Below are 14,985 nucleotides of genomic sequence, written 5' to 3'. Positions count from 1 at the left end.
GCCCTGGATGACACATCCATCCTTTTCCTTGTTCTGTTAAGAATGGCCCTTTTTATAGTGGAAAAAAAAAAGAAGAATGGGGATCATTCTGAGATGTACAGAAATATTGAAACACTATATTGTGTACCAGGAACTATTGTAGGTCAATTATACTTCAAAAACAAACAAACTCATAGAAAAAGAGATCAGGTTTGTGGTAACCAGAGGTAAGGGAGGAGGGAGAGGGGGATTTGGATGAAGGTAGTCCAAAGGTACAAACTTCCAGTTATAAGATAAATAAGTAATAGAGATGTAATGTATGACATGATAAATACTATTAACACTGCTGTGTTATATATGAAAATTGTTAACTAAATCCTAAGAGTTCTCTTCAAAAATTTTTTTCTTTTTCTTTTGTAGTTATATGAGATGATGTATGTTCACTAAACTTACTGTGGTGATCGTTTCATGATGTATGTAATTCAAATCATTATGCTGTACACCTTAAACATATACAGTGCTGTATGTCAATTATATTTCAATAAAACTGAAAGGGAAAAAATAATAAAAGAAGGAGGAGGAGAAATAGAGGAAGAAGAAGAGGAGAAGGAGAAGAAAGGAAGGAAAGAAGGAAGGAAGACACCACTAAGAAAAATAAGACAAGACACGGACTGGGAAAGAACATTTTCAGCATACCTATGTAACCAAATAACAAATACAAAAAAAAACTTGTATTCAGTACATGTAAATAACTTCTACAAATCAACAATAAAAAGACAAAAGGCAATTTAAAATGTGCAGAAAACATGCAGTCATCTCTAAATACAGACACACACACACACACACACACAATGGCCAATGAGCACATGAAAAGGTAATCAACATCATTAGACATAGGGTAACGAAAATTAAAACCACGATATCACTTCATTCCAAGCAGGATGACAAAAAAAAAAAGACTGACAATACCAAACTTTGGTAGAAATGCAGAGCCACCGGAACACTCATCCGCTGCTGATCAGTGTATAAAATGATACAACTACATTGGATGGGCCATAACTTGACGATTGCTGAATCTGGGTGATGGGTACATGCATATTCATTACTCTACACTCCCTAATTTTGTATAGGTATGACATTTTCTATCATAGAAACTTTAAAAGTAAAAAGAGTAAACGTCTGTACCCAAGGAAATGATCCTGATTCTCAGGAAAAAGATATATTTTCCCCAGCAATTAATACCAACCAATGGTATTGGTTGTTTCATACTCAGGCTGCACGTCAGAGGCTTTTTAAAAATGTCAATCCCAGGCCCTACCCTGGGCCATTAAATCTGAATCTCTAGGGATAGGGACCAAGCACAGTATTCTTTTAAACTCCCCTGGGGAGTTTAAAGCTCAGTCATGGCCAGGAAACACAGATAAACACCAACACAATCTTAACTCCTGGTTACTGTTCATGCCCTCTTTGGATGTCACAGCAGTTAGGGACCTGACAAGAAACAGAATTCACCCCACATGGGTACTATTTGTAGAAATCTCAGCAGGATTAAGAGAATAAGTGCACCCAACAAGAAACCACTGCATGAATTAATCCCTGGAGATGAAGGGATAAGCAGTGGAACAGTGCTTCCAGAGCCCAGTGAGGGCCGGAGCTGTGGGAGAGCCACAGTCCTGCATGGAGCCAGGTGCCAAGGCCCAAGGGAACACAAATAAGTACCCTGACCTCCCTCTAGTCCCACCTGCCAGGCTGGCAGGGAAGTGACACGGAGCAGGACAGAGACGGCAGAGCGAAGAGGATGACGTCAGGCAGTTACAGGCGCCCACTGCACAGATGTCAGCAATTCCAATTCCCTGCCACTGGTCCGGCCTGCCCACCAGCGCCTGGCTTCCCCTTCTTGCCCACTGGTGACTGCGGGAACAACTGAATCACTTTCCTGAACCCACCAATGCGGAGGAGGCCAGAGGCCAGTCTGGGAGGGTGCAGGGCAGGGCTTTCCGTTCTGCAGAGACTAAACAGTCTCAGACGAAGAATATAAGTCACCAAACTCCAGAAACTATGGAATCACATGTTACCTCAGCAGCAGAGAGTTAACCTCTGATTTCCCTTTCCCGGCCACTCATTACTGAAAGAAAGAAGGAAAGAAAGGAAAAAAGGACAGAGACTGGAAAGTATTGTTTTCGATGACTGTATCTGAAAATGCTGTATAAAATCTCATTATTATTATTATTTGTGGTACGCGGGCCTCTCACTGTTGTGGCCTCTCCCGTTGCGGAGCGCAGGCTCCAGACGCGCAGGCCCAGCGGCCATGGCCCACAGGCCCAGCCGCTCCGCAGCATGTGGGATCTTCCCGGACCGGGGCTCGAACCCGGGGCATCGGCAGGTGGACTCCCAACCACTGCGCCAACAGGGAAGCCCTAAAATCTCATTATTTGATGTAGAAGGTCTAGGTAAATCATCTAGCCCATTCCCCTCATTTTACAAGTAAGAGAACTGAGACCAGAGAGGTGAAGTGATTTACCTAACGTCACCATCTGGGTAGGAACAGAGTCCAAATATTGTGACCCCCCAGCCCAAGGCACAACTCATGACACCACACAGCCCCTCAAGTGGTTGACCTCTTTGCCAGGCAAAAGGGGACCATTAGACCCCCAGGGCAGCAAGATCATGTAAATACCTGCCACTTACATTTTACCTTTCATTTCTATCTAGATGTGATTGCCCAGATCTATTTCACGGTAATTACTTGATCCATCTCAGGGGGCAGAGTTTTTACAGCTGAGAAAGGAAATAAATGCTAACAAGCTTCCAGCTGGCTACCCCCAGGAGCAGCTGATCCAGAGGGCCAGGGCTGAGTGGGCCACCTAAGACAGCGAAAAGCTGTCCCAGCCACGTGAGCATGAGAAGGAAGCAGGCTTCATGAGCCTCCTGATAAAAAGCCAGTCAGCTCCCCAAACAGTCGTGTCCCGCATTTATTCACTCAGCCTGCAGGCCTGGGAGCTGGCATCCCAGAAGCTAGCACAGTCGATACATGGTAGAAGCTTAGGCAAGGGCCCTTCCCTGGCAAATTAGGGGTCTCTCTCCTCTGTTGGGGGAAGACACAGGTGATGGGAGACACTGAGGTAGCAGATCCCAGGGATGGAGACAAGGAAGCAGCGTGTTCTCCCCAGCACCAGGCAGGAGGCAATGGGGCAACAACTGAGGGCAGCGCTTCTAAAACAAGATCAGCTCTCCTGAGTCTGGGATCCTTAAACGGAGGTCCAACCGAGGATGAGGGGAAAGAACAGAGACGTCCCAAGATTTCTTCCGCTCGGAGAGCCACATCCTAGAAAGGGTCAGCAGAGGGTGGCTCCCGCCAGCCCACATCCCAGAATCCTCCACCACAGCCCTGTCAGTTCCCTTCATAGCACATCACAATCTGGAATTACAAATTTAATTGTTTGTTTACTTGTTTATTATCTGTCTCCCCGACATGACTAAGTTCCACGAGGCCAGGGAGCGTTGCACCCAGTACATCGTAGGCACACAGAGTATCTGATGGAAGTGTTAAATAAATGGGTGACTGTGAAATACCCTTACTCCTCAAGAAGGACAACCACTTGCAGAGGCAAATGAACTCTGGCATTTGTAAGTAGGATCAATTCCAGTGTTCCTGTATCTCCACTTACCTGGCCAACTGGAACCCACTCTGCCCTGTAAGATAATAACATTTGTATAGAGCTTTGTGGATGTTGAAGCACTTTCATAGCATGGCTTACCCCAAATAACTGCACTCCTAAGTAGGAAACACTCATTCTACCTCCAAATCCAATGCTCTTCCCTCCGTCCGTAACATGATCAGAGTCCTGGTTCTGAACACACACCAGGGACAGGCTGTATTGTTCCATGTTTGCAGAAGAAAAACAGGAGTCCTGAGAAAATACTGGCTCTGCTAGTCGAAGTTAGGCCTGAAGCAAGAGCCCAAAGTCCTCGAGGGACTTGAAAGGAGGAAAAAAGGAAATTGAGGCTGAAAGGGGCATGGACACTTCCCCCGCTGGTAGAGAAGAGAAGCAAGGGAGAAAAAAGAAACAGAGAAAAAGGGAGTGTTTCTGGTCTGGTGATTAAACAGTGAGATTAACAAAGCGGCCGCTAATCCTCCGTTTTGCCCCAGATGAAGAAGGTGCATTAGTCACTAGGAGAAGGCAGGCCACCCCGCCGGGAACTCATGTTCCCAGCGGGGTGTGCATTAAGCCCCTGTCTTTGGAAGGGCAAAGTGCTTGACACATATTAAAGCTACTGTTGTTATTAATAATGCCAACACTTTAGATTTGCATAGCTCCATTCTTCCTAAGAGTTTAAAGCCTTTCATACATATTGTCTAATTCCCTCTCAGAATTTTTATTAGAAAAGTGTTCGCGGGTTGCTATATAAATATATGTAAAAGTTCTTGAAAACATTTAAACACATTTTAGTCTTATCTATTCTCTCTTCCCCTGTCCCTGGTTTAGCACATTTCCATTTTGATTATGTCTTTGAAACGCCAATTTTCAAAACAGAAACCTAAAAGGGCAACTATAAACCTCCAACCTCTGGCCAAACTTACTTCCTTTCCATACCTCTGTCATAAGGAGTGCAGAAGCTTCTCTCACTTCAAAAATAGCACAGGACTGAGGAGGAGTCAGGGAGGGATGGATTGGGAGTTTGGGGTTTGCAGATGCAAACTATTATGTATAGGATGGATAAACAACAAAGTCCTACTGAATAACACAGGGAACTATATTCAGTATCCTGTGATAAACCATAATGGAAAAGAATGTGTGTGTGTGTGTGTGTGTGTGTGTGTGTGTGTGTGTGTGTGTATAACTGAGTCACTTTGCTGTACAGCAGAAATTAATACAACATTGTAAATCAACTACATTTCAATAAAATAATTTTTTTAAAAAACAGTGCAGGGCTCACTTCCCCCCACCCTTGCTCCACCCTTCCTTTGGTAATTCTGCTCCTGAAGTAACTAAGGGGTGGAAACAATAGTTAATTCACGTTGAGCATCTACTCTGTCCAGGCCACTGTGTTGATTGCTTTACAAACGCTGTCTTATTTAATCCTTGGGACACAGACTTCTAGCTGTCCCCCAGTATCCACAGTAATAGAAATTTTAGCTGGGCACACAGCTGTATTTCCAGTCTCCCTTGAAGCTAGGTGTGGCCATATGACTATTTTCTGGTCAATAATTAAAAGTATCTGTGGAGAATTCCAGGTACGTAGCACCATCTTTAAGCATGTTTTTTCCTCTCCCCTGACCTCACAGGGATTCCACTGGTTTTTACAGCCTGAGAACCGAAAACATAACCCTTTGAAAACCCCTGCTCTGACTTTTTCCTGATGATGGTTCAAATTGCTCGCTATTCCTCGACCTCTCCATCTTATTACTCCTTATAAATTGGTGGTCTTTGTTCTCCCCGTCTTAGACCAACCTACTCTTAAAGGAAAACAGCCTGCCAATTTCAAGCAGTCTAGAACGATTTTCCTCTTGTCCTCTTCCCTCTACAGATCCTCCGCTTCTCCTCACCTCTTCCCAATCCATCTGTAACACCACTATTCACCAGGATCCATTCTACCTCCCCAAAGAGACAGCCAGGCTCCGACTCTGTTTGCATCTGCTGACATCACCCCCACACACACCCACCTCCTCCATTCCATTCCTTCTCAGTACTTACCTCCTGGCCCACATTATCTCATCCACTTCACACGTTCTCTTTTCTCTTGACTGCAACAGCCATACTGGGGTTTCCCCATAATCCCTCTTAGATCAGGAAGGCAAATATTTATAATTATCCCTATTTTAACAATGGGAAAATAGAGGCACGAAGAGATGTGAGGATTTGTCCATGACTGCACAAGAGAAGGAAGGTGACACCATAGCCTTTGGAATCCCAATCCAGGGCCCTTCTTTTCCCCCCTACATTCCTTTCATTCTCTCAGATACCCTCCCAGATTCCCTGAAGATCAGGGAATAGGTGGCAACTTTTACTATCAATTATGGGCACAGCTGGCAGCTTCTCCAAGGTCCTTCAGCAAGTCTTCACTGAAATGAGAACCAAGTGGTCTTCACTCTGCCCACCTCACCCTCTGCCTCCAACAAGCCAATACCAGAGAGCTGAGGGAAGTGATTTTATATATATAGACTTCAACTGATAGACTTCCAGGTATGAAGAAGAGATGGACATAGTTTTCAATAGTCAGTCCTTCGACACTAGGGAAAACACACTCGTGACAGCTCAGGAAAACCCATGTGTTAGAGAGAAAAGAGCTCTACCATTCACCAGAGCATCAGGAGAAATAGGGCTGAGGGGGACTTCTCTGGTGGCGTAGTGGTTAAGCATCTGCCTGCCAATGCAGGGGACATGGGTTCGAGCCCTGGTCCGGGAATATCCCACATGCCATGGAGCAACAAAGCCTGTGCGCCACCACTACTGAGCCTGTGCTCTAGAGCCCGCGAGCCACAACTACTGAGCCCACGTGCCACAACTACTGAAGCCCACAGGCCTAGAGCCCACGCCCCGCAACAAGAGAAGCCACCGCAATGAGAAGCCCGTGCACCACAGCGAAGAGTAGCCCCTGCTCGTCACAACTAGAGAAAGCCCGCACGCAGCAACGAAGACCCAACACAGCCAAAAATAAACTTAAAATTAATTAATTAATTAGTTAACTTTCAAAGAAAGAAATAGGGCTGAGAACAGAGTGGCCTTGAACAAGACCTTTCCCTTCTCTGGAGAGTGCTTCCATCTTCAGCATCAGGACCCACTGAAACCAGGCCCTCAGATGCTCAGGGGATGCTGAGTGTCCTACAGAAGCTGCAACAGCACTGAGAAGGTACCATCTAGAGACAGAATTAGAGAAGCAGGGGCTATTTTATTAACTCAACAGGATTTGTGGATTAACTGGAAGTGGATGAGGGCAGAGGAGTCACTCCTTCATAAAGCCAGGTGTCTTAGCTATCTTTGTACCCCTAGTTTTTATCGCCCACAGAATGTCCTAAATATTTGATGAATAAAGGAAGGAATGAAATGGGAGTGAGGCTAGGAAGTTGACCAAACATCTCTTATTGGGTAAGATAGCTCCATATTCCATCATGATATCCGGCTCTGCATCCTAGATACCTGAGAGACTGAGACTGGAGAACAGCAGATTTTCCTACTTATTCAACATGGTTTCACACATTCACATTTTAAGTGCCTTCACACACATCGTCCTATTTATTATGATATTGAAAAGTAACCAACAGAGAAGATTTGGTTATCAGAATTGGACTGTGCAGAACCTGATGCTCAGAGATACTCAAGTAGCTGATTCCACATCCAGAAAGGGAAGGATCCAGATATTCTCACCCTAAACCTGTGCTTGTTCCAGGATCAGGTACTCAAGAAGCTGGATACTGTAGGGAAATCACCCACAAAGAGAGGGACTGAACCACCTGACATCACATAGGAAAGAGGTGCATATCACACCATCAACTTCCACCTTTTGGAAAGGGCTGCTAGACATATAACCCTCAACTACTGGCCCCCTGGATGGCCCAAGGAGCCCAGAAGTGTGGCTGGAAAAAGGACTAAGTGCAAATGAGTGTCACTAAGAGCTGGCCAAGAGGGATGGGGGTGTGGAGTGGGTAGGTGGTTATGTTGCAAAATTGGCCAGTGGGAGTGGGCAGGACAAAGCACAGAAAAGTAACATTTCTTGAGTACCTACTATGTGGCCGGCTCTATGATAAATACTTTCCTTACACTGTGTCTTTAATACCCACAACAATGCTCCACAGTCAGTAGCATTAAGCTATTTAACAGATAAGGAAACAGAAGATCAGGGAGGTTACTTCACTTGTCTGGAAGTCAGACAATTAGAAGATGGCAAAGCTATGACTCAAACTGGGGTCCACAGGAATCCAACACTCATCCTCTCTGCACTATTGAGGCTGCCAAACTGTTAGAATATTACCGAAGTTCCTACCAAGGCCATTACAGGGATAGAGAAAAGGCATAAAATTGAATTGTTTGTGTAGAGGATTCTTGCAGTTGGCTATTCAGCATCCATTCCCTTTTTCCTCCTTCCTAAAAAAAATCCCAATTCTGTTCAACTAGCCATCCACCTCTCGTGTAACCCAGGCGACTCAGAAAAGCTTACCCTTTTCTAACTCTGGGCATAGATTCTGAATGGTCACAACAAATCAATGGATAGCATTTTTCTGGTGATTCTCACTGATCACACAGTGGACATATGACCTAAATTGGCCCAGATTACATGAAAAAATTCACATTCCATATTTCAGGAAGACGTCCCTCCCTCACTCTTTCCCTTCCCTCCCCCATCTCTCTATCCTCCTCTCCCTCTTTATCCTAATGCATAAAATCAAGGGCACAGGTTTTCCCAGTTTCTATCGGCAGCCATCTTGTGACCAGGAGGAGAATGAGTCCAAAGGTGAAACAATGTATGGACTACATATCACAGATATGGAGACAACCCGGCTTCTTGTTGATACTGCTGAACCACTGAGTCACTCAACTCTGAAGCTTGCCCTACTTATGGATTCACTGTTACATAAGATAATTAATGTTCCATGTGTTTAAACCAGGTTGAATCAGAATTTTTGTTATTTGCAGCCAAAATCCTTTCAACAGTTTGTTTTTCATCCTCTGTCTTTACAACAGATATGAAAATGATTCAGGTTAGGATGGGAGTGGTTAGTGAGGAAATGAGAGTTTGAGTCACTAATAAGTGCCCTAATTCAGTACTCTGAAACTCATCAGTGCTCATCAACACTTAGTCCTGATGCAGCACATGGACAGTACCCCTGACCTCCTGCTGCCTATCCAGATGGCTCCCTGGCAACTCTGGATTTGATAGGTAAATTCTCAGACCTGTGCCACACAGCCATGAGGGATAGGGACAGCCGAAACTGGTTTTAATTAAGCAGTTGGAGGCTGAGAGGAAACTCTTGGTCAGGTTGGAAAATCCTCCCAGCGGCTTGCCTGAGGAGAAAAGAAGATTCTGAGTGAGTAGGTGAGATGAGTAAGACGATGTCGCCGCCCCAGCCCCACAGTGTGGGTTGGTGTTGTATGGGGGTTTTTGATTCTCCGTTGTGTAGGTGTAGGAATGTCTGAGAATAAGTAGAGGTGGGAGGAAAGGATAATGGAAGGAAAGGAGCTGGGGCGTTGGAGAAAAGGAGAGGGAGCCCAGGGACTAAAGCACCTTGTGACTCTCTGTGAATAGCCTGGCGGCCTTGGGATCTCCCTCAGGAGAAAACTATCCTTGGCAAAGCAGCAGAAAAACCAGGTTGGGGGGTTGACCATTTATTCACAGACACTTGTAACAACAGGGGCAGTATGGAGGCAGTTCTGCAGGCACTTCGCAGGCTGCAGGCCACTGCTTGAAAGTTATAGAGGAAGAAAAAAAAACAAGGAAAAACAGAAGGTGGAGGGAGAGACAGAGAAAGAGAGCAAGAGAGAGGGAGGAGCCCTCATTTCTGAGAACATATGAGTCACTTTCCGGAGACTCCCAGAAAAATCTGGGAGACATTCAAGGGACTAAGTTCTTGCAGTTACGATGTAGAGACTCAGAGCTGTCAATTTTTAGGTATTGATAACTATGTGGTCATATTTGAGTTCGCAGGCTACTAAATCATGAGACGTCTGGATTACAGTAGTATTCCTAGGGTGACCAACTCATTCTAATTTGCTTGGGCCTTTCCTGATTTTAGCAATGAAAGTCCCATGTCCTAGAAAACTCCTCAGTCCAAGTCAGGTCAAAACGTCTCCTCATAAGCAGCCCCTATCCACTCAACCCTTAGACTGAACATGTCCCACACTGGCCATCTTCTTAGTCTACATCAAAATGATTCAACTAGACCCAGCAAAAACAAAAACTGATCACTCTCACTGCCCTAAGCCTTACTTGGGCTCCTGCAGTTGTGTTACTAGCCCGGTTAGAAATCAAGGAGCATCCCAAGAGGAAGAAACCCTGGCCTGAAAGAAATAAAGGGGACAATGGGTAATATCAAAGAGATGGCAAAAATCCCCCGTGTACTAAGTACCACATACCAGATGTCAAGCCTTGCTTACTTTGGGAAGCTGCCAAGCACCTAATGAGCAAAAGAAAGGCTAGTTCAGATGCTCCTTTAAAAGAAATTAGCCAGGGAACAATCAAGAGTCTTGAATGAGCAATTAGCTCAACTGGCCAAGACTTAAAACTCCTACCTGGATCAGAACAGTTAATTGAAATTATTAACCTTTGGAGGGGAAATTACTCTTTTTGAAATTAGTGAATGTGTCATTAGCATTATGAAGAGCTACAAAGAAAAGGTCAATGAAGCATTTATTTGGAAAGAAGAAGGCCAAACTCTTTATTCAAAACCACAATAATTAAATCAACAATGTATTTAGCCAACGTGGGCATCCTTGAACTATTATGTTAAATATAATAAGGTAAAAAATATATATATATATATAATAAGGTATACTCTGTTCTAAGTTATCGTGGAGCAGACAGGTTATCTACCAAACCCAGCCAGGGAAAAGGGGAAAATGGAAGCATATGTAAATCAAATAGTCTGCTATGGTCACCCAAATTCAGCCTTGGAATGAGCATGAAAATGGAGATTCCCAGATGCCACCAAGTGTGGTCTATTTAGACATCACTGACTCTGAATTAAAGGCATCCTTCCTTTCATGCTCATTGTACAGTAGATGTTCAATAAGACATTTTAACTGCACTATTTTGGATATTCCAATAATTTAGACCAGTGGTCCTCAAACAGAAGCAAATTTGTCCCCAGGGGACATTTAGCAATGCTTGCAGGCATTTTTATTTGTCACTCCTTGGTGGAGGTGATGGGCAGGAGTGGTTGCTACTGGAATCTAGTAGGTAGAGGACACTACTAAACATCCTGCAATGTACAGGGCAGCCCCTACAATAAAGAATCACCCATGGGCTTCCCTGGTGGCGCAGTGGTTGAGAGTCCGCCTGCCGATGCAGGGGACACGGGTTCGTGCCCCGGTCTGGGAAGATCCCACGTGCCGCAGAGCAGCTGGGCCCGTGAGCCATGGCCGCTGAGCCTGCGCGTCCAGAGCCTGTGCTCCGCAACGGGAGAGGCCACAACAGTGAGAGGCCCGCGTACCACAATCAAAAAGAATCACCCAACCCAAAATGTCAACAGTGCCACTGTTGAGAGACTTTGATTCAAATATACTCTAATTTGAAGTTTGATTTTGCTCCAACTATAAAAAGAAAGGCTTTCTTGACAAATTAATGGCACTAACATGATAAATGAAAATATTAGTTTGAGAAGTAAAATAACAGTCTTTGAGAAACTTCCTCGCATGTCAACATTGAGTGTAACAATGACAATTCTTTTGTCTTTTCCTTAAAGCCAATGTGTCAGGATTTTTCATTGGTAGTCTTCCTTTAATTATTAGTTCTTTAAAGTATTAACACTGTATATCCATTCAAATCTTCCATACTTTAACCATTTTTACTTATTAAGACTGAATTTCTATAAATATGTCCTGGGGATATAATACACACCATGGTGACTACAGTGAACAAGTCTGTATTGTATATTTGAAATTTACTAAGAGTGTAGATGGTACAAGTTCTCATCACAAGAAAAACCAAATTTGTAACTATGTGAGGTGATGGATGTTGACTAAACTTATTGTGGTAATCATTTTAAATATATACATATATTAAATCATTATGTTGTACATCTAAAACTAATACAATGTTATATGTCAATTATATCTCAATAATAAATGAATAAATAGATAAATAGACTGGGTTTCTCTATAGCACTGAGCCAATTATTCAAAATTAGTGAGTTTTTTCCTTATTTTTATATTTTTTATATTTATTATATTTCCTTGAAATATATATTTTTATATTGATTATATTTCCTTGAAATATATTTACATATATAACTATATATACATATAATTATCCTAAAATGCACTAATGTATTCATTTTTTATTTTTAATCAAACTTCTCTTTAATGAGAACTAAAAAGAGATCATATCATTTTTATGTTTCTTTATCTAGTTAGCTAATCATCCAGGGTTTAAAAAAAAAAAAATAGTAAAACACCACTTTGTCTCTTTGCCCAAAGAGACAGGAGCTAAATTTTTGGCTGGAGTTTAATTCTGTATTTCTATTCCCAAGCATTTAATATTTATTACCTGGGAGACTTCTTTGTCAACAGAGCACATATTAAACCCAGTCACTGGAAGTATGTTTAGATTATATATGTTAATTTACATTTGACAAACTTGCCTCTCTGGCACCTGCTGGGACACTAGCTATATGCATAGCCTGGTTGTATTTATCCAGACTCCATAAACAAAAAAGCCAAATCCCCACACAGGGTATAAAAACATGAATTACATGATCCAGTGAGAGTTCCTGAGGGAAATGGCAGTTTCCAAGAAAAAAAATTATTCCAGGGTAACTCACAATCTTTGATGAGTCATGTGTTTTTCACCTTGTCTTTCTCCAGAGGAGTGAAGAAGCACCCTTTGAAAGAACACAGTAAGCAAAAATATAGGTAAATACAACCTTCTTTCCTTCTACTCTTGAGTCTTCTAAATTATGTTTGATGGTTGAAGCAAAAATTATAATACGGTCTAATATAGTTCTAAATGTATAGAGAGGAAATATCTAAGACATCTTTACTATAAATAGGGGGAGAAGGGACACAAAGGGAGGCAAGATTTTTATACCTCATACAAAACTGGCAAAATTATGACACCAGCAGACTGTGATAAGATGTGTGTGTATCTGTGTGACATAACACCTAAAGCAACCACTAAAAACACTCTACAGAGAGAAACACTCAAAGACACTGTAGGTAAATCAAAATGGAATTCTACAAAATGTTCAAATAACCCACAGGAAGGCAGGAAAAAGGAAACAGAGGAATTTAAATAATTTTAAACATAGAGGAAGAACAGAAAGCAAAAGATAAAATGGCAGGTTTAAACCTTAACATAACGATAATTATATTAAATATAAACAGTATGATTAAAAGTAAAAGGTGGAAAGTAAAAGGATGGGAAAAGATACGTCATGCAAACACTAATCAAAAGAAAGATGGAGTGGCTGTTTTGATATCAGATAAAGTTGACTTGAAAGCAAAAAAAATTACCAGAGTCAGACAGGGACATTATACAATGTTTAAAAGGATCAATCAACCAATAAAACAGCAATCCTAAATGTAAACATACCAAACAACACAGATGCCAACTATGTAAAGCAAAAACTGATGGAAGCTTTTGGAGAAATAGACAATTTCACAAGTATATCTGGAGACTTCAACACCCTTCAATCAACAATTGCTAGTACATCTAGACAGAAAATCAACAGGATAAAAAAGAACTCAACATTACCATTAACCAACAGAATCTAATCAACATTTATAGAACACTCTACCCAACAGCAGCAGAATACACGTTCTTTTCAAGTGTCCACAGAACATATACCAAAATAGACCATATCCTGGATCATAAAACAAACCTCAACAAACTTTTAAAAATTGAAATCATACAGAGAGTGTTCTATGACCAAAATGGAATTAAAACAGAAATCAATAACAAAGATAACAGGATAATCTCCAAACACCTGGAAACTAAACAACACCCTTGTAAATAATTTATAGGTCAAAGAGGAAGTCTCAAGGAAAATCAAAAAATATATTTAACTGAGCAAAAATGAAGATACAAGGTAACAAAATTTGTGGGACAGAGCTAAGGCGGGGCTGAGAGAGAATTTTATAGTACTAAATGCATACATTAGAAAAAATAAACCCAAATCAAGCAGAAGGAAGGAAATGATAAAGAGCAAAAACAATCTCCCAACCCAGATGGTTTCACTGGAAATTTCTACCAAATGCTTAATAAAGAATTAACACCAATTTTACACATCCTCTTCCAGAAAACAGAAGAGAAAGGAACACTTCCCAGTTCATTTTATGAAGCTAGTATCATGCTGAAACCAAAACCAAACAAAGACAGTATTTAAAAAAAGAAAACTACAGACAAATATCTCTCATGAACATTGATACAATAATCCTTAACAAAATACTAGCAAATGGTGCTCATTTCGGCAGCACACATACTAAAATTGGAACGATACAGAGAAGATTAGCATGGCCCCTGCGCAAGGATGACACGCAAATTTGTGAAGCGTTCCATATTTTTAGAAACGAAGACCCAACACAGCCAAAAATAAAAATAAATAAATTTATTTAAAAAAAAATTACTGGGCTTCCCTTGTGGCACAGTGGTTGAGAGTCTGCCTGCCGATGCAGGGGACACGGGTTCGTGACCCGGTCCGGGAAGATCCCACATGCCGCGGAGCGGCTGGGTCCGTGAGCCATGGCCGCTGAGCCTGCGCGTCCGGAGCCTGTGCTCCGCAACGGGAGAGGCCACAGCAGTGAGAGGCCCGCGTACAGCAAAAAAACAAAAAACAAAAAAAACTAGCAAATGGAATTCAGTAATATAAAAAACTTACAGACCATGATCAAGTGGGGCTTATTACAGGGATGGAAGGCTGGCTCAATATTCTAAAATTAATCAATACAATCCACCATATCAAAGGCTAAAGAAGAAAAACATACGATCATATCGGTCAATATAGAAAAACACTGGACAATTTTGAACACCCATTCATGATTAAAAAAAAAACTCAGAAAAATAGGATAGAGGAGAACTTCCTAAACTTGATAAAGAACATCTAGAATACACTTACAGCTAATATTATACTTAAAGGTAAAAAACTGAATGCTTTCCCTTTAAGATGAGGAATGAGGCAAAGATGTTCACCCTCACCACTTTTACTCTACATAGTCCTGGAAGTTCTAGTCAACATATTATGGCAAGAAAAGGAAATAAAAGTCATTCGGATCAGAAAGCAAGAAATAATACTGTCCCTATTTTCCAATGACTTAATTATCTATATAGAAAAACTGAAGGAATCTACAAAACATC

At 41.9% G+C, this 14,985-nt stretch overlaps 1 non-coding gene across 1 annotated transcript; it reads left to right on the top strand.

Annotated features, from left to right (window-relative positions):
* The first annotated feature begins 14,089 nt into the window (after window positions 1-14,089).
* Window positions 14,090-14,196, top strand: LOC132532003 (U6 spliceosomal RNA). The gene has a single exon (XR_009544266.1). It is a non-coding gene; the product is annotated as a U6 spliceosomal RNA (small nuclear RNA).
* The last annotated feature ends 789 nt before the right edge of the window (window positions 14,197-14,985 follow it).

This window comes from Lagenorhynchus albirostris, chromosome 13, assembly GCF_949774975.1.
Source record: "Lagenorhynchus albirostris chromosome 13, mLagAlb1.1, whole genome shotgun sequence".
In the NCBI taxonomy this organism is placed as follows: domain Eukaryota; kingdom Metazoa; phylum Chordata; class Mammalia; order Artiodactyla; family Delphinidae; genus Lagenorhynchus; species Lagenorhynchus albirostris.
The sequence above is the reverse complement of the archived record's forward strand: the minus strand, read 5'-3'. Positions and strand labels throughout refer to the sequence as shown.